At 45.2% G+C, this 18,548-nt stretch overlaps 2 non-coding genes across 2 annotated transcripts; both read right to left on the minus strand.

Moving 5' to 3' along the window:
• Window positions 1-3,054: 3,054 nt before the first annotated feature.
• Window positions 3,055-3,126, minus strand: TRNAC-GCA (transfer RNA cysteine (anticodon GCA)). Its single transcript has one exon. It is a non-coding gene; the product is annotated as a tRNA-Cys (tRNA).
• Window positions 3,127-17,004: 13,878 nt separating this feature from the next.
• TRNAC-GCA (transfer RNA cysteine (anticodon GCA)) lies at window positions 17,005-17,076 on the minus strand. Its single transcript has one exon. It is a non-coding gene; the product is annotated as a tRNA-Cys (tRNA).
• Window positions 17,077-18,548: the final 1,472 nt, after the last annotated feature.

The following is an 18,548-nucleotide window of genomic DNA, read 5'->3' on the forward strand; positions in this document are numbered from 1 at the left end:
TCGATTTAACTAAAATAAACGGAATGATCCGTGCTGTTACCGGGGGAACTCGGGTGTGAACCAAGGACCTCTCGATCTGCAGTCGAATGCTCTAACACTGAGCTAATCCCCCTTGTTAAAGGCCGTAATGTCGATTTAACTAAAATAAACGGAATGATCCGTGCTATTACAGGGGGAACTCGGGTTTGAACCAAAGACCTCTCGATCTCAGTCGAATGCTCTACCACTGAGCTATTCCCCTTTGTTCCTCGCCGTAATGTCGATTTAACTAAAATAAAGGGAATAATCCGTGCTGTTACAGGGGGAACTCGGTTTTAACCAAGGACCTCTCGATCTGCAATCGAATGCTCTACCACTTAACTATTCGCCCTTGTTAAAGGCCGTAATGTCGATTTAACTAAAATAAACGGAATGATCCGTGCTACTACAGGGAGAACTCGGGTTTGGTACAAGGATCTCTCGATCTGCAGTCGAATGCTCTACCACTGAGCTATTCCCCCTTGTTCAGAGCCGTATTGTCGATTTAACTAAAATAAACGGAATGATCCGTGCTACTACAGGGGGAACTCCGGTTTGAACCAAGGACCTTTCGATCTGCAGTCGAATGCGAGTTGTCCCTCCTTGTTCCTAGCCGTAATATCGATTTAACTAAAATAAAGGGAATAATCCGTGCTGTTACAGGGGGAACTCGGGTTTGAACCAAGAACCTCTCGATCTGCAGTCGAATGCGAGCTATATCTCCTTGTGCCTAGCCGTAATGTCGATTTAACTAAAATAAAAAGAATGATCAGTGCTGTTACAGGGGGAACTCGGTTTGAACCAAGGACCTCACGATCTGCAATCGAATGCTCTACCACTTAACTATTCGCCCTTGTTAAAGGCCGTAATGTCGATTTAACTAAAATAAACGGAATGATCCGTGCTACTACAGGGAGAACTCGGGTTTGATACAAGGACCTCTCGATCTGCAGTCGAATGCGAGTTATCCCTCCTTGTTCCTAGCCGTAATGTCGATTTAACTAAAATAAAAAGAATGATCAGTGCTGTTACAGGGGAAACTCGGTTTGAACCAAGGACCTCTCGATCTGCAATCGAATGCTCTACCACTTACCTATTCGCCCTTGTTAAAGGCCGTAATGTCGATTTAACTAAAATAAACGGAATGATCCGTGCTACTACAGGGAGAACTCGGGTTTGGTACAAGGATCTCTCGATCTGCAGTCGAATGCTCTACCACTGAGCTATTCCCCCTTGTTCAGAGCCGTAATGTCGATTTAACTAAAATAAACGGAATGATCCGTGCTACTACAGGGGGAACTCCGGTTTGAACCAAGGACCTTTCGATCTGCAGTCGAATGCGAGTTGTCCCTCCTTGTTCCTAGCCGTAATGTCGATTTAACTAAAATAATTGGAATGATCCGTGCTGTTACAGGGGGAACTCGGGTTTGAACCAAGAACCTCTCGACCTGCAGTCGAATGCGAGCTATATCTCCTTGTTCCTAGCCGTAATGTCGATTTAACTAAAATAAAAAGAATGATCAGTGCTGTTACAGGGGGAAGTCGGTTTGAACCAAGGACCTCACGATCTGCAATCGAATGCTCTACTACTTAACTATTCGCCCTTGTTAAAGGCCGTAATGTCGATTTAACTAAAATAAACGGAATGATCCGTGCTACTACAGGGAGAACTCGGGTTTGATACAAGGACCTCTCGATCTGCAGTCGAATGCGAGTTATCCCTCCTTGTTCCTAGCCGTAATGTCGATTTAACTAAAATAAAAAGAATGATCAGTGCTGTTACAGGGGAAACTCGGTTTGAACCAAGGACCTCTCGATCTGCAATCGAATGCTCTACCACTTAACTATTCGCCCTTGTTAAAGGCCGTAATGTCGATTTAACTAAAATAAACGGAATGATCCGTGCTACTACAGGGAGAACTCGGGTTTGGTACAAGGATCTCTCGATCTGCAGTCGAATGCTCTACCACTGAGCTATTCCCCCTTGTTCAGAGCCGTAATGTCGATTTAACTAAAATAAACGGAATGATCCGTGCTACTACAGGGGGAACTCCGGTTTGAACCAAGGACCTTTCGATCTGCAGTCGAATGCGAGTTGTCCCTCCTTGTTCCTAGCCGTAATGTCGATTTAACTAAAATAATTGGAATAATCCGTGCTGTTACAGGGGGAACTCGGGTTTGAACCAAGAACCTCTCGACCTGCAGTCGAATGCGAGCTATATCTCCTTGTTCCTAGCCGTAATGTCGATTTAACTAAAATAAAAAGAATGATCAGTGCTGTTACAGGGGGAACTCGGTTTGAACCAAGGACCTCACGATCTGCAATCGAATGCTCTACCACTTAACTATTCGCCCTTGTTAAAGGCCGTAATGTCGATTTAACTAAAATAAACGGAATGATCCGTGCTACTACAGGGAGAACTCGGGTTTGATACAAGGACCTCTCGATCTGCAGTCGAATGCTCTACCACTGAGCTATTCCCCCTTGTTCAGAGCCGTAATGTCGATTTAACTAAAATAAACGGAATGATCCGTGCTACTACAGGGGGAACTCCGGTTTGAAAGAAGGACCTCTCGATCTGCAGTCGAATGCTCTACCACTGAGCTATTCCCCCTTGTTAAAGGCCCCAAAGTCGTTTTAACTAAAATAAACCGAATGATCCGTGCTGTTACAGGGGGAACTCGGGTTTGAACCAAGGATCTCTCGATCTGCAGTCGAATGCGAGTTATCCCTCCTTGTTCCTAGCCGTAATGTCGATTTAACTAAAATAAAGGGAATAATCCGTGCTGTTACAGGGGGAACTCGGGTTTGAACCAAGGACCTCTCGATCTGTAGTCGAATGCGAGTTATCCCTCCTTGTTCCTAGCCGTAATGTCGTTTTAACTAAAATAAACGGAATGATCCGTGCTGTTACAGGGGGAACTCGGGTTTGAACCAAGGACCTCTCGATCTGCAGTCGAATGCGAGTTATCCCTCCTTGTTCCTAGCCGTAATGTCGATTTAACTAAAATAAACGGAATGATCCGTGCTGTTACAGGGGGAACTCGGGTTTGAACCAAGGATCTCTCGATCTGCAGTCGAATGCTCTACCACTGAGCTATTCCCCCTTGTTCAGAGCCGTAATGTCGATTTAACTAAAATAAACGGAATGATCCGTGCTGTTACAGGGGGAACTCGGTTTGAGCCAAGGACCTCTCGATCTGCAGTCGAATGCTCTACCACTGAACTATTCCCCCTTGTTAAAGGCCGTAATGTCGATTTAACTAAAATAAACGGAATGATCCGTGCTATTACAGGGGGAACTCCGGTTTGAACCAAGGACCTTTCGATCTGCAGCTGAATGCTCTACCACTGAGCTATTCCCCCTTGTTCATAACCGTAATGTCGATTTAACTAAAATAAACGGAATGATCTGTGCTGTTACAGGGGGAACTCGGGTGTGAACCAAGGACCTCTCGATCTGCAGTCGAATGCTCTAACACTGAGCTAATCCCCCTTGTTAAAGGCCGTAATGTCGATTTAACTAAAATAAACGGAATGATCCGTGCTATTACAGGGGAACTCGGGTTTGAACCAAAGACCTCCCGATCTCAGTCGAATGCTCTACCACTGAGCTATTCCCCTTTGTTCCTCGCCGTAATGTCGATTTAACTAAAATAAAGGGAATAATCCGTGCTGTTACAAGGGGAACTCGGGTTTGAACCAAGAACCTCTCGATCTGCAGTCGAATGCGAGCTATATCTCCTTGTGCCTAGCCGTAATGTCGATTTAACTAAAATAAAAAGAATGATCAGTGCTGTTACAGGGGGAACTCGGTTTGAACCAAGGACCTCTCGATCTGCAATCGAAAGCTCTACCACTTAACTATTCGCCCTTGTTAAAGGCCGTAATGTCGATTTAACTAAAATAAACGGAATTATCCGTGCTACTACAGGGACAACTCGGGTTTGATACAAGGACCTCTCGATCTGCAGTCGAATGCGAGTTATCCCTCCTTTTTCCTAGCCGTAATGTCGATTTAACTAAAACAAAAAGAATGATCAGTGCTGTTACAGGGGGAACTCGGTTTGAACCAAGGACCTCCCGATCTGCAATCGAATGCTCTACCACTTAACTATTCGCCCTTGTTAAAGGCGGTAATGTCGATTTAACTAAAATAAACGGAATGATCCGTGCTACTACAGGGAGAACTCGGGTTTGATACAAGGATCTCTCGATCTGCAGTCGAATGCTCTACCACTGAGCTATTCCCCCTTGTTCAGAGCCGTTATGTCGATTTAACTACAATAAACGGAATGATCCGTGCTACTACAGGGGGAACTCGGGTTTGAACCAAGAACCTCTCGACCTGCAGTCGAATGCGAGCTATATCTCCTTGTTCCTAGCCGTAATGTCGATTTAACTAAAATAAAAAGAATGATCCGTGCTATTACAGGGGGAACTCCGGTTTGAACCAAGGACCTTTCGATCTGCAGTCGAATGCTCTACCACTTAACTATTCGCCCTTGTTAAAGGCGGTAATGTCGATTTAACTAAAATAAACGGAATGATCCGTGCTACTACAGGGAGAACTCGGGTTTGATACAAGGATCTCTCGATCTGCAGTCGAATGCTCTACCACTGAGCTATTCCCCCTTGTTCAGAGCCGTAATGTCGATTTAACTAAAATAAACGGAATGATCCGTGCTACTACAGGGGGAACTCCGGTTTGAACCAAGGACCTTTCGATCTGCAGTCGAATGCGAGTTGTCCCTCCTTGTTCCTAGCCGTAATGTCGATTTAACTAAAATAATTGGAATGATCCGTGCTGTTACAGGGGGAACTCGGGTTTGAACCAAGAACCTCTCGACCTGCAGTCGAATGCGAGCTATATCTCCTTGTTCCTAGCCGTAATGTCGATTTAACTAAAATAAAAAGAATGATCCGTGCTATTACAGGGGGAACTCCGGTTTGAACCAAGGACCTTTCGATCTGCAGTCGAATGCTCTACCACTGAGCTATTCCCCCTTGTTCATAACCGTAATGTCGATTTAACTAAAATAAACGGAATGATCCGTGCTATTACAGGGGGAACTCGGGTTTGAACCAAAGACCTCTCGATCTCAGTCGAATGCTCTACCACTGACCTATTCCCCTTTGTTCCTCGCCGTAATGTCGATTTAACTAAAATAAAGGGAATAATCCGTGCTGTTACAGGGGGAACTCGGGTTTGAACCAAGAACCTCTCGATCTGCAGTCGAATGCGAGCTATATCTCCTTGTGCCTAGCCGTAATGTCGATTTAACTAAAATAAAAAGAATGATCAGTGCTGTTACAGGGGGAACTCGGTTTGAACCAAGGACCTCTCGATCTGCAGTCGAATGCGAGCTATATCTCCTTGTGCCTAGCCGTAATGTCGATTTAACTAAAATTAAAAGAATGATCAGTGCTGTTACAGGGGGAACTCGGTTTGAACCAAGGACCTCTCGATCTGCAATCGAATGCTCTACCACTTAACTATTCGCCCTTGTTAAAGGCCGTAATGTCGATTTAACTAAAATAAACGGAATGATCCGTGCTACTACAGGGGGAACTCCGGTTTGAAAGAAGGACCTCTCGATCTGCAGTCGAATGCCCTACCACTGAGCTATTTCCCCTTGTTAAAGGCCCCAAAGTCGTTTTAACTAAAATAAACGGAATGATCCGTGCTGTTACAGGGGGAACTCGGGTTTGAACCAAGGATCTCTCGATCTGCAGTCGAATGCGAGTTATCCCTCCTTGTTCCTAGCCGTTATGTCGATTTAACTAAAATAAAGGGAATAATCCGTGCTGTTACAGGGGGAACTCGGGTTTGAACCAAGGACCTCTCGATCTGTAGTCGAATGCGAGTTATCCCTCCTTGTTCCTAGCCGTAATGTCGATTTAACTAAAATAAACGGAATGATCCGTGCTGTTACAGGGGGAACTCGGGTTTGAACCAAGGACCTCTCGATCTGCAGTCGAATGCGAGTTATCCCTCCTTGTTCCTAGCCGTAATGTCGATTTAACTAAAATAAACGGAATGATCCGTGCTGTTACAGGGGGAACTCGGTTTGAGCCAAGGACTTCTCGATCTGCAGTCGAATGCTCTACCACTTAACTATTCCCCCTTGTTAAAGGCCGTAATGTCGATTTAACTAAAATAAACGGAATGATCCGTGCTATTACAGGGGGAACTCCGGTTTGAACCAAGGACCTTTCGATCTGCAGTCGAATGCTCTACCACTGAGCTATTCCCCCTTGTTCATAACCGTAATGTCGATTTAACTACAATAAACGGAATGATCCGTGCTGTTACAGGGGAACTCGGGTGTGAACCAAGGACCTCTCGATCTGCAGTCGAATGCTCTAACACTGAGCTAATCCCCCTTGTTAAAGGCCGTAATGTCGATTTAACTAAAATAAACGGAATGATCCGTGCTATTACAGGGGGAACTCGGGTTTGAACCAAAGACCTCCCGATCTCAGTCGAATGCTCTACCACTGAGCTATTCCCCTTTGTTCCTCGCCGTAATGTCGATTTAACTAAAATAAAGGGAATAATCCGTGCTGTTACAGGGGGAACTCGGGTTTGAACCAAGAACCTCTCGATCTGCAGTCGAATGCGAGCTATATCTCCTTGTGCCTAGCCGTAATGTCGATTTAACTAAAATAAAAAGAATGATCTGTGCTGTTACAGGGGGAACTCGGTTTGAACCAAGGACCTCTCGATCTGCAATCGAATGCTCTACCAATTAACTATTCGCCCTTGTTAAAGGCCGTAATGTCGATTTAACTAAAATAAACGGAATGATCCGTGCTACTACAGGGAGAACTCGGGTTTGATACAAGGACCTCTCGATCTGCAGTCGAATGCGAGTTATCCCTCCTTGTTCCTAGCCGTAATGTCGATTTAACTAAAACAAAAAGAATGATCAGTGCTGTTACAGGGGGAACTCGGTTTGAACCAAGGACCTCTCGATCTGCAATCGAATGCTCTACCACTTAACTATTCGCCCTTGTTAAAGGCCGTAATGTCGATTTAACTAAAATAAACGGAATGATCCGTGCTACTACAGGGAGAACTCGGGTTTGATACAAGGATCTCTCGATCTGCAGTCGAATGCTCTACCACTGAGCTATTCCCCCTTGTTCAGAGCCGTAATGTCGATTTAACTAAAATAAACGGAATGATCCGTGCTACTACAGGGGGAACTCCGGTTTGAACCAAGGACCTTTCGATCTGCAGTCGAATGCGAGTTGTCCCTCCTTGTTCCTAGCCGTAATGTCGATTTAACTAAAATAATTGGAATGATACGTGCTGTTACAGGGGGAACTCGGGTTTGAACCAAGAACCTCTCGACCTGCAGTCGAATGCGAGCTATATCTCCTTGTTCCTAGCCGTAATGTCGATTTAACTAAAATAAAAAGAATGATCCGTGCTATTACAGGGGGAACTCCGGTTTGAACCAAGGACCTTTCGATCTGCAGTCGAATGCTCTACCACTGAGCTATTCCCCCTTGTTCATAACCGTAATGTCGATTTAACTAAAATAAACGGAATGATCCGTGCTATTACAGGGGGAACTCGGGTTTGAACCAAAGACCTCTCGATCTCAGTCGAATGCTCTACCACTGAGCTATTCCCCTTTGTTCCTCGCCGTAATGTCGATTTAACTAAAATAAAGGAAATAATCCGTGCTGTTACAGGGGGAACTCGGGTTTGAACCAAGAACCTCTCGATCTGCAGTCGAATGCGAGCTATATCTCCTTGTGCCTAGCCGTAATGTCGATTTAACTAAAATAAAAAGAATGATCAGTGCTGTTACAGGGGGAACTCGGTTTGAACCAAGGACCTCTCGATCTGCAGTCGAATGCGAGCTATATCTCCTTGTGCCTAGCCGTAATGTCGATTTAACTAAAATAAAAAGAATGATCAGTGCTGTTACAGGGGGAACTCGGTTTGAACCAAGGATCTCTCGATCTGCAGTCGAATGCTCTACCACTGAGCTATTCCCCCTTGTTCAGAGCCGTAATGTCGATTTAACTAAAATAAACGGAATGATCCGTGCTACTACAGGGGGAACTCCGGTTTGAACGAAGGACCTTTCGATCTGCAGTCGAATGCGAGTTGTCCCTCCTTGTTCCTAGCCGTAATGTCGATTTAACTAAAATAATTGGAATGATCCGTGCTGTTACAGGGGGAACTCGGGTTTGAACCAAGAACCTCTCGACCTGCAGTCGAATGCGAGCTATATCTCCTTGTTCCTAGCCGTAATGTCGATTTAACTAAAATAAAAAGAATGATCAGTGCTGTTACAGGGGGAACTCGGTTTGAACCAAGGACCTCACGATCTGCAATCGAATGCTCTACCACTTAACTATTCGCCCTTGTTAAAGGCCGTAATGTCGATTTAACTAAAATAAACGGAATGATCCGTGCTACTACAGGGAGAACTCGGGTTTGATACAAGGACCTCTCGATCTGCAGTCGAATGCTCTACCACTGAGCTATTCCCCCTTGTTAAAGGCCCCAAAGTCGTTTTAACTAAAATAAACGGAATGATCCGTGCTACTACAGGGGGAACTCGGGTTTGAACCAAGGATCTCTCGATCTGCAGTCGAATGCGAGTTATCCCTCCTTGTTCCTAGCCGTAATGTCGATTTAACTAAAATAAAGGGAATAATCCGTGCTGTTACAGGGGGAACTCGGGTTTGAACCAAGGACCTCTCGATCTGTAGTCGAATGCGAGTTATCCCTCCTTGTTCCTAGCCGTAATGTCGATTTAACTAAAATAAACGGAATGATCCGTGCTGTTACAGGGGGCACTCGGGTTTGAACCAAGGACCTCTCGATCTGCAGTCGAATGCGAGTTATCTCTCCTTGTTCCTAGCCGTAATGTCGATTTAACTAAAATAAACGGAATGATCCGTGCTGTTACAGGGGGAACTCGGGTTTGAACCAAGGATCTCTCGATCTGCAGTCGAATGCTCTACGACTGAGCTATTCCCCCTTGTTCAGAGCCGTAATGTCGATTTAACTAAAATAAACGGAATGATCCGTGCTGTTACAGGGGGAACTCGGTTTGAGCCAAGGACCTCTCGATCTGCAGTCGAATGCTCTACCACTTAACTATTCCCCCTTGTTAAAGGCCGTAATGTCGATTTAACTAAAATAAACGGAATGATCCGTGCTATTACAGGGGGAACTCGGGTTTGAACCAAAGACCTCTCGATCTCAGTCGAATGCTCTACCACTGACCTATTCCCCTTTGTTCCTCGCCGTAATGTCGATTTAACTAAAATAAAGGGAATAATCCGTGCTGTTACAGGGGGAACTCGGTTTGAACCAAGGACCTCTCGATCTGCAGTCGAATGCGAGCTATATCTCCTTGTGCCTAGCCGTAATGTCGATTTAACTAAAATTAAAAGAATGATCAGTGCTGTTACAGGGGGAACTCGGTTTGAACCAAGGACCTCTCGATCTGCAATCGAATGCTCTACCACTTAACTATTCGCCCTTGTTAAAGGCCGTAATGTCGATTTAACTAAAATAAACGGAATGATCCGTGCTACTACAGGGGGAACTCCGGTTTGAAAGAAGGACCTCTCGATCTGCAGTCGAATGCCCTACCACTGAGCTATTCCTACTTGTTAAAGGCCCCAAAGTCGTTTTAACTAAAATAAACGGAATGATCCGTGCTGTTACAGGGGGAACTCGGGTTTGAACCAAGGATCTCTCGATCTGCAGTCGAATGCGAGTTATCCCTCCTTGTTCCTAGCCGTTATGTCGATTTAACTAAAATAAAGGGAATAATCCGTGCTGTTACAGGGGGAACTCGGGTTTGAACCAAGCACCTCTCGATCTGTAGTCGAATGCGAGTTATCCCTCCTTGTTCCTAGCCGTAATGTCGATTTAACTAAAATAAACGGAATGATCCGTGCTGTTACAGGGGGAACTCGGGTTTGAACCAAGGACCTCTCGATCTGCAGTCGAATGCGAGTTATCCCTCCTTGTTCCTAGCCGTAATGTCGATTTAACTAAAATAAACGGAATGATCCGTGCTGTTACAGGGGGAACTCGGTTTGAGCCAAGGACTTCTCGATCTGCAGTCGAATGCTCTACCACTTAACTATTCCCCCTTGTTAAAGGCCGTAATGTCGATTTAACTAAAATAAACGGAATGATCCGTGCTATTACAGGGGGAACTCCGGTTTGAACCAAGGACCTTTCGATCTGCAGTCGAATGCTCTACCACTGAGCTATTCCCCCTTGTTCATAACCGTAATGTCGATTTAACTACAATAAACGGAATGATCCGTGCTGTTACAGGGGGAACTCGGGTGTGAACCAAGGACCTCTCGATCTGCAGTCGAATGCTCTAACACTGAGCTAATCCCCCTTGTTAAAGGCCGTAATGTCGATTTAACTAAAATAAACGGAATGATCCGTGCTATTACAGGGGGAACTCGGGTTTGAACCAAAGACCTCCCGATCTCAGTCGAATGCTCTACCACTGAGCTATTCCCCTTTGTTCCTCGCCGTAATGTCGATTTAACTAAAATAAAGGGAATAATCCGTGCTGTTACAGGGGGAACTCGGGTTTGAACCAAGAACCTCTCGATCTGCAGTCGAATGCGAGCTATATCTCCTTGTGCCTAGCCGTAATGTCGATTTAACTAAAATAAAAAGAATGATCTGTGCTGTTACAGGGGGAACTCGGTTTGAACCAAGGACCTCTCGATCTGCAATCGAATGCTCTACCACTTAACTATTCGCCCTTGTTAAAGGCCGTAATGTCGATTTAACTAAAATAAACGGAATGATCCGTGCTACTACAGGGAGAACTCGGGTTTGATACAAGGACCTCTCGATCTGCAGTCGAATGCGAGTTATCCCTCCTTGTTCCTAGCCGTAATGTCGATTTAACTAAAACAAAAAGAATGATCAGTGCTGTTACAGGGGGAACTCGGTTTGAACCAAGGACCTCTCGATCTGCAATCGAATGCTCTACCACTTAACTATTCGCCCTTGTTAAAGGCCGTAATGTCGATTTAACTAAAATAAACGGAATGATCCGTGCTACTACAGGGAGAACTCGGGTTTGATACAAGGATCTCTCGATCTGCAGTCGAATGCTCTACCACTGAGCTATTCCCCCTTGTTCAGAGCCGTAATGTCGATTTAACTAAAATAAACGGAATGATCCGTGCTACTACAGGGGGAACTCCGGTTTGAACCAAGGACCTTTCGATCTGCAGTCGAATGCGAGTTGTCCCTCCTTGTTCCTAGCCGTAATGTCGATTTAACTAAAATAATTGGAATGATACGTGCTGTTACAGGGGGAACTCGGGTTTGAACCAAGAACCTCTCGACCTGCAGTCGAATGCGAGCTATATCTCCTTGTTCCTAGCCGTAATGTCGATTTAACTAAAATAAAAAGAATGATCCGTGCTATTACAGGGGGAACTCCGGTTTGAACCAAGGACCTTTCGATCTGCAGTCGAATGCTCTACCAGTGAGCTATTCCCCCTTGTTCATAACCGTAATGTCGATTTAACTAAAATAAACGGAATGATCCGTGCTATTACAGGGGGAACTCGGGTTTGAACCAAAGACCTCTCGATCTCAGTCGAATGCTCTACCACTGAGCTATTCCCCTTTGTTCCTCGCCGTAATGTCGATTTAACTAAAATAAAGGAAATAATCCGTGCTGTTACAGGGGGAACTCGGGTTTGAACCAAGAACCTCTCGATCTGCAGTCGAATGCGAGCTATATCTCCTTGTGCCTAGCCGTAATGTCGATTTAACTAAAATAAAAAGAATGATCAGTGCTGTTACAGGGGGAACTCGGTTTGAACCAAGGACCTCTCGATCTGCAGTCGAATGCGAGCTATATCTCCTTGTGCCTAGCCGTAATGTCGATTTAACTAAAATAAAAAGAATGATCAGTGCTGTTACAGGGGGAACTCGGTTTGAACCAAGGACCTCTCGATCTGCAATCGAATGCTCTACCACTTAACTATTCGCCCTTGTTAAAGGCCGTAATGTCGATTTAACTAAAATAAACGGAATGATCCGTGCTACTACAGGGAGAACTCGGGTTTGGTACAAGGATCTCTCGATCTGCAGTCGAATGCTCTACCACTGAGCTATTCCCCCTTGTTCAGAGCCGTAATGTCGATTTAACTAAAATAAACGGAATGATCCGTGCTACTACAGGGGGAACTCCGGTTTGAACCAAGGACCTTTCGATCTGCAGTCGAATGCGAGTTGTCCCTCCTTGTTCCTAGCCGTAATGTCGATTTAACTAAAATAATTGGAATGATCCGTGCTGTTACAGGGGGAACTCGGGTTTGAACCAAGAACCTCTCGACCTGCAGTCGAATGCGAGCTATATCTCCTTGTTCCTAGCCGTAATGTCGATTTAACTAAAATAAAAAGAATGATCAGTGCTGTTACAGGGGGAACTCGGTTTGAACCAAGGACCTCACGATCTGCAATCGAATGCTCTACCACTTAACTATTCGCCCTTGTTAAAGGCCGTAATGTCGATTTAACTAAAATAAACGGAATGATCCGTGCTACTACAGGGAGAACTCGGGTTTGATACAAGGACCTCTCGATCTGCAGTCGAATGCTCTACCACTGAGCTATTCCCCCTTGTTCAGAGCCGTAATGTCGATTTAACTAAAATAAACGGAATGATCCGTGCTGTTACAGGGGGAACTCGGGTTTGAACCAAGGATCTCTCGATCTGCAGTCGAATGCGAGTTATCCCTCCTTGTTCCTAGCCGTAATGTCGATTTAACTAAAATAAAGGGAATAATCCGTGCTGTTACAGGGGGAACTCGGGTTTGAACCAAGGACCTCTCGATCTGTAGTCGAATGCGAGTTATCCCTCCTTGTTCCTAGCCGTAATGTCGATTTAACTAAAATAAACGGAATGATCCGTGCTGTTACAGGGGGCACTCGGGTTTGAACCAAGGACCTCTCGATCTGCAGTCGAATGCGAGTTATCTCTCCTTGTTCCTAGCCGTAATGTCGATTTAACTAAAATAAACGGAATGATCCGTGCTGTTACAGGGGGAACTCGGGTTTGAACCAAGGATCTCTCGATCTGCAGTCGAATGCTCTACGACTGAGCTATTCCCCCTTGTTCAGAGCCGTAATGTCGATTTAACTAAAATAAACGGAATGATCCGTGCTGTTACAGGGGGAACTCGGTTTGAGCCAAGGACCTCTCGATCTGCAGTCGAATGCTCTACCACTTAACTATTCCCCCTTGTTAAAGGCCGTAATGTCGATTTAACTAAAATAAACGGAATGATCCGTGCTATTACAGGGGGAACTCCGGTTTGAACCAAGGACCTTTCGATCTGCAGTCGAATGCTCTACCACTGAGCTATTCCCCCTTGTTCATAACCGTAATGTCGATTTAACTAAAATAAACGGAATGATCCGTGCTGTTACAGGGGGAACTCGGGTGTGAACCAAGGACCTCTCGATCTGCAGTCGAATGCTCTAACACTGAGCTAATCCCCCTTGTTAAAGGCCGTAATGTCGATTTAACTAAAATAAACGGAATGATCCGTGCTATTACAGGGGGAACTCGGGTTTGAACCAAAGACCTCCCGATCTCAGTCGAATGCTCTACCACTGAGCTATTCCCCTTTGTTCCTCGCCGTAATGTCGATTTAACTAAAATAAAGGGAATAATCCGTGCTGTTACAGGGGGAACTCGGGTTTGAACCAAGAACCTCTCGATCTGTAGTCGAATGCGAGCTATATCTCCTTGTGCCTAGCCGTAATGTCGATTTAACTAAAATAAAAAGAATGATCAGTGCTGTTACAGGGGGAACTCGGTTTGAACCAAGGACCTCTCGATCTGCAATCGAATGCTCTACCACTTAACTATTCGCCCTTGTTAAAGGCCGTAATGTCGATTTAACTAAAATAAACGGAATGATCCGTGCTACTACAGGGAGAACTCGGGTTTGATACAAGGACCTCTCGATCTGCAGTCGAATGCGAGTTATCCCTCCTTGTTCCTAGCCGTAATGTCGATTTAACTAAAACAAAAAGAATGATCAGTGCTGTTACAGGGGGAACTCGGTTTGAACCAAGGACCTCTCGATCTGCAATCGAATGCTCTACCACTTAACTATTCGCCCTTGTTAAAGGCCGTAATGTCGATTTAACTAAAATAAACGGAATGATCCGTGCTACTACAGGGAGAACTCGGGTTTGGTACAAGGATCTCTCGATCTGCAGTCGAATGCTCTACCACTGAGCTATTCCCCCTTGTTCAGAGCCGTAATGTCGATTTAACTAAAATAAACGGAATGATCCGTGCTACTACAGGGGGAACTCCGGTTTGAACCAAGGACCTTTCGATCTGCAGTCGAATGCGAGTTGTCCCTCCTTGTTCCTAGCCGTAATGTCGATTTAACTAAAATAATTGGAATGATCCGTGCTGTTACAGGGGGAACTCGGGTTTGAACCAAGAACCTCTCGAATTGCAGTCGAATGCGAGCTATATCTCCTTGTTCCTAGCCGTAATGTCGATTTAACTAAAATAAAAAGAATGATCCGTGCTATTACAGGGGAACTCCGGTTTGAACCAAGGACCTTTCGATCTGCAGTCGAATGCTCTACCACTGAGCTATTCCCCCTTGTTCATAACCGTAATGTCGATTTAACTAAAATAAACGGAATGATCCGTGCTGTTACAGGGGGAACTCGGGTGTGAACCAAGGACCTCTCGATCTGCAGTCGAATGCTCTAACACTGAGCTAATCCCCCTTGTTAAAGGCCGTAATGTCGATTTAACTAAAATAAACGGAATGATCCGTGCTATTACAGGGGGAACTCGGGTTTGAACCAAAGACCTCTCGATCTCAGTCGAATGCGAGCTATATCTCCTTGTGCCTAGCCGTAATGTCGATTTAACTAAAATAAAAAGAATGATCAGTGCTGTTACAGGGGGAACTCGGTTTGAACCAAGGACCTCTCGTTCTGCAATCGAATGCTCTACCACTTAACTATTCGCCCTTGTTAAAGGCCGTAATGTCGATTTAACTAAAATAAACGGAATGATCCGTGCTACTACAGGGAGAACTCGGGTTTGGTACAAGGATCTCTCGATCTGCAGTCGAATGCTCTACCACTGAGCTATTCCCCCTTGTTCAGAGCCGTAATGTCGATTTAACTAAAATAAACGGAATGATCCGTGCTACTACAGGGGGAACTCCGGTTTGAACCAAGGACCTTTCGATCTGCAGTCGAATGCGAGTTGTCCCTCCTTGTTCCTAGCCGTAATGTCGATTTAACTAAAATAATTGGAATGACCCGTGCTGTTACAGGGGGAACTCGGGTTTGAACCAAGAACCTCTCGACCTGCAGTAGAATGCGAGCTATATCTCCTTGTTCCTAGCCGTAATGTCGATTTAACCAAAATAAAAAGAATGATCAGTGCTGCTACAGGGGGAACTCGGTTTGAACCAAGGACCTCACGATCTGCAATCGAATGCTCTGCCACTTAACTATTCGCCCTTGTTAAAGGCCGTAATGTCGATTTAACTAAAATAAACGGAATGATCCGTGCTACTACAGGGAGAACTCGGGTTTGATACAAGGACCTCTCGATCTGCAGTCGAATGCGAGTTATCCCTCCTTGTTCCTAGCCGTAATGGCGATTTAACTAAAATAAAAAGAATGATCAGTGCTGTTACAGGGGAAACTCGGTTTGAACCAAGGACCTCTCGATCTGCAATCGAATGCTCTACCACTTAACTATTCGCCCTTGTTAAAGGCCGTAATGTCGATTTAACTAAAATAAACGGAATGATCCGTGCTACTACAGGGAGAACTCGGGTTTGGTACAAGGATCTCTCGATCTGCAGTCGAATGCTCTACCACTGAGCTATTCCCCCTTGTTCAGAGCCGTAATGTCGATTTAACTAAAATAAACGGAATGATCCGTGCTACTACAGGGGGAACTCCGGTTTGAACCAAGGACCTTTCGATCTGCAGTCGAATGCGTGTTGCCCCTCCTTGTTCCTAGCCGTAATGTCGATTTAACTAAAATAATTGGAATGATCCGTGCTGTTACAGGGGGAACTCGGGTTTGAACCAAGAACCTCTCGACCTGCAGTCGAATGCGAGCTATATCTCCTTGTTCCTAGCCGTAATGTCGATTTAACTAAAATAAAAAGAATGATCAGTGCTGTTACAGGGGGAACTCGGTTTGAACCAAGGACCTCACGATCTGCAATCGAATGCTCTACCACTTAACTATTCGCCCTTGTTAAAGGCCGTAATGTCGATTTAACTAAAATAAACGGAATGATCCGTGCTACTACAGGGAGAACTCGGGTTTGATACAAGGACCTCTCGATCTGCAGTCGAATGCTCTACCACTGAGCTATTCCCCCTTGTTCAGAGCCGTAATGTCGATTTAACTAAAATAAACGGAATGATCCGTGCTACTACAGGGGGAACTCCGGTTTGAAAGAAGGACCTCTCGATCTGCAGTCGAATGCTCTACCACTGAGCTTTTCCCCCTTGTTAAAGGCCCCAAAGTCGTTTTAACTAAAATAAACGGAATGATCCGTGCTGTTACAGGGGGAACTCGGGTTTGAACCAAGGATCTCTCGATCTGCAGTCGAATGCGAGTTATCCCTCCTTGTTCCTAGCCGTAATGTCGATTTAACTAAAATAAAGGGAATAATCCGTGCTGTTACAGGGGGAACTCGGGTTTGAACCAAGGACCTCTCGATCTGTAGTCGAATGCGAGTTATCCCTCCTTGTTCCTAGCCGTAATGTCGATTTAACTAAAATAAACGGAATGATCCGTGCTGTTACAGGGGGAACTCGGGTTTGAACCAAGGACCTCTCGATCTGCAGTCGAATGCGAGTTATCCCTCCTTGTTCCTAGCCGTAATGTCGATTTAACTAAAATAAACGGAATGATCCGTGCTGTTACAGGGGGAACTCGGGTTTGAACCAAGGATCTCTCGATCTGCAGTCGAATGCTCTACCACTGAGCTATTCCCCCTTGTTCAGAGCCGTAATGTCGATTTAACTAAAATAAACGGAATGATCCGTGCTGTTACAGGGGGAACTCGGTTTGAGCCAAGGACCTCTCGATCTGCAGTCGAATGCTCTAACACTGAGCTAATCCCCCTTGTTAAAGGCCGTAATGTCGATTTAACTAAAATAAACGGAATGATCCGTGCTATTACAGGGGGAACTCGGGTTTGAACCAAAGACCTCCCGATCTCAGTCGAATGCTCTACCACTGAGCTATTCCCCTTTGTTCCTCGCCGTAATGTCGATTTAACTAAAATAAAGGGAATAATCCGTGCTGTTACAGGGGGAACTCGGGTTTGAACCAAGAACCTCTCGATCTGCAGTCGAATGCGAGCTATATCTCCTTGTGCCTAGCCGTAATGTCGATTTAACTAAAATAAAAAGAATGATCAGTGCTGTTACAGGGGGAACTCGGTTTGAACCAAGGACCTCACGATCTGCAATCGAATGCTCTACCACTTAACTATTCGCCCTTGTTAAAGGCCGTAATGTCGATTTAACTAAAATAAACGGAATGATCCGTGCTACTACAGGGAGAACTCGGGTTTGATACAAGGACCTCTCGATCTGCAGTCGAATGCTCTACCACTGAGCTATTCCCCCTTGTTCAGAGCCGTAATGTCGATTTAACTAAAATAAACGGAATGATCCGTGCTACTACAGGGGGAACTCCGGTTTGAAAGAAGGACCTCTCGATCTGCAGTCGAATGCTCTACCACTGAGCTATTCCCCCTTGTTCAAGGCCCCAAAGTCGTTTTAACTAAAATAAACGGAATGATCCGTGCTGTTACAGGGGGAACTCGGGTTTGAACCAAGGATCTCTCGATCTGCAGTCGAATGCGAGTTATCCCTCTTTGTTCCTAGCCGTAATGTCGATTTAACTAAAATAAAGGGAATAATCCGTGCTGTTACAGGGGGAACTCGGGTTTGAACCAAGGACCTCTCGATCTGCAGTCGAATGCGAGTTATCCCTCCTTGTTCCTAGCCGTAATGTCGATTTAACTAAAATAAACGGAATGATCCGTGCTGTTACAGGGGGAACTCGGGTTTGAACCAAGAACCTCTCGACCTGCAGTCGAATGCGAGCTATATCTCCTTGTTCCTAGCCGTAATGTCGATTTAACTAAAATAAAAAGAATGATCAGTGCTGTTACAGGGGGAACTCGGTTTGAACCAAGGACCTCTCGATCTGCAATCGAATGCTCTACCACTTAACTATTCGCCCTTGTTAAAGGCCGTAATGTCGATTTAACTAAAATAAACGGAATGATCCGTGCTACTACAGGGAGAACTCGGGTTTGATACAAGGACCTCTCGATCTGCAGTCGAATGCTCTACCACTGAGCTATTCCCCCTTGTTCAGAGTCGTAATGTCGATTTAACTAAAATAAACGGAATGATCCGTGCTACTACAGGGGGAACTCGGGTTTGAACCAA

The sequence above is a fragment of the Phalangium opilio genome, unplaced genomic scaffold (genome assembly GCF_054372755.1).
Source record: "Phalangium opilio isolate 3A_F unplaced genomic scaffold, DU_Popi_V2 ptg000523l_1, whole genome shotgun sequence".
Taxonomy (NCBI): domain Eukaryota; kingdom Metazoa; phylum Arthropoda; class Arachnida; order Opiliones; family Phalangiidae; genus Phalangium; species Phalangium opilio.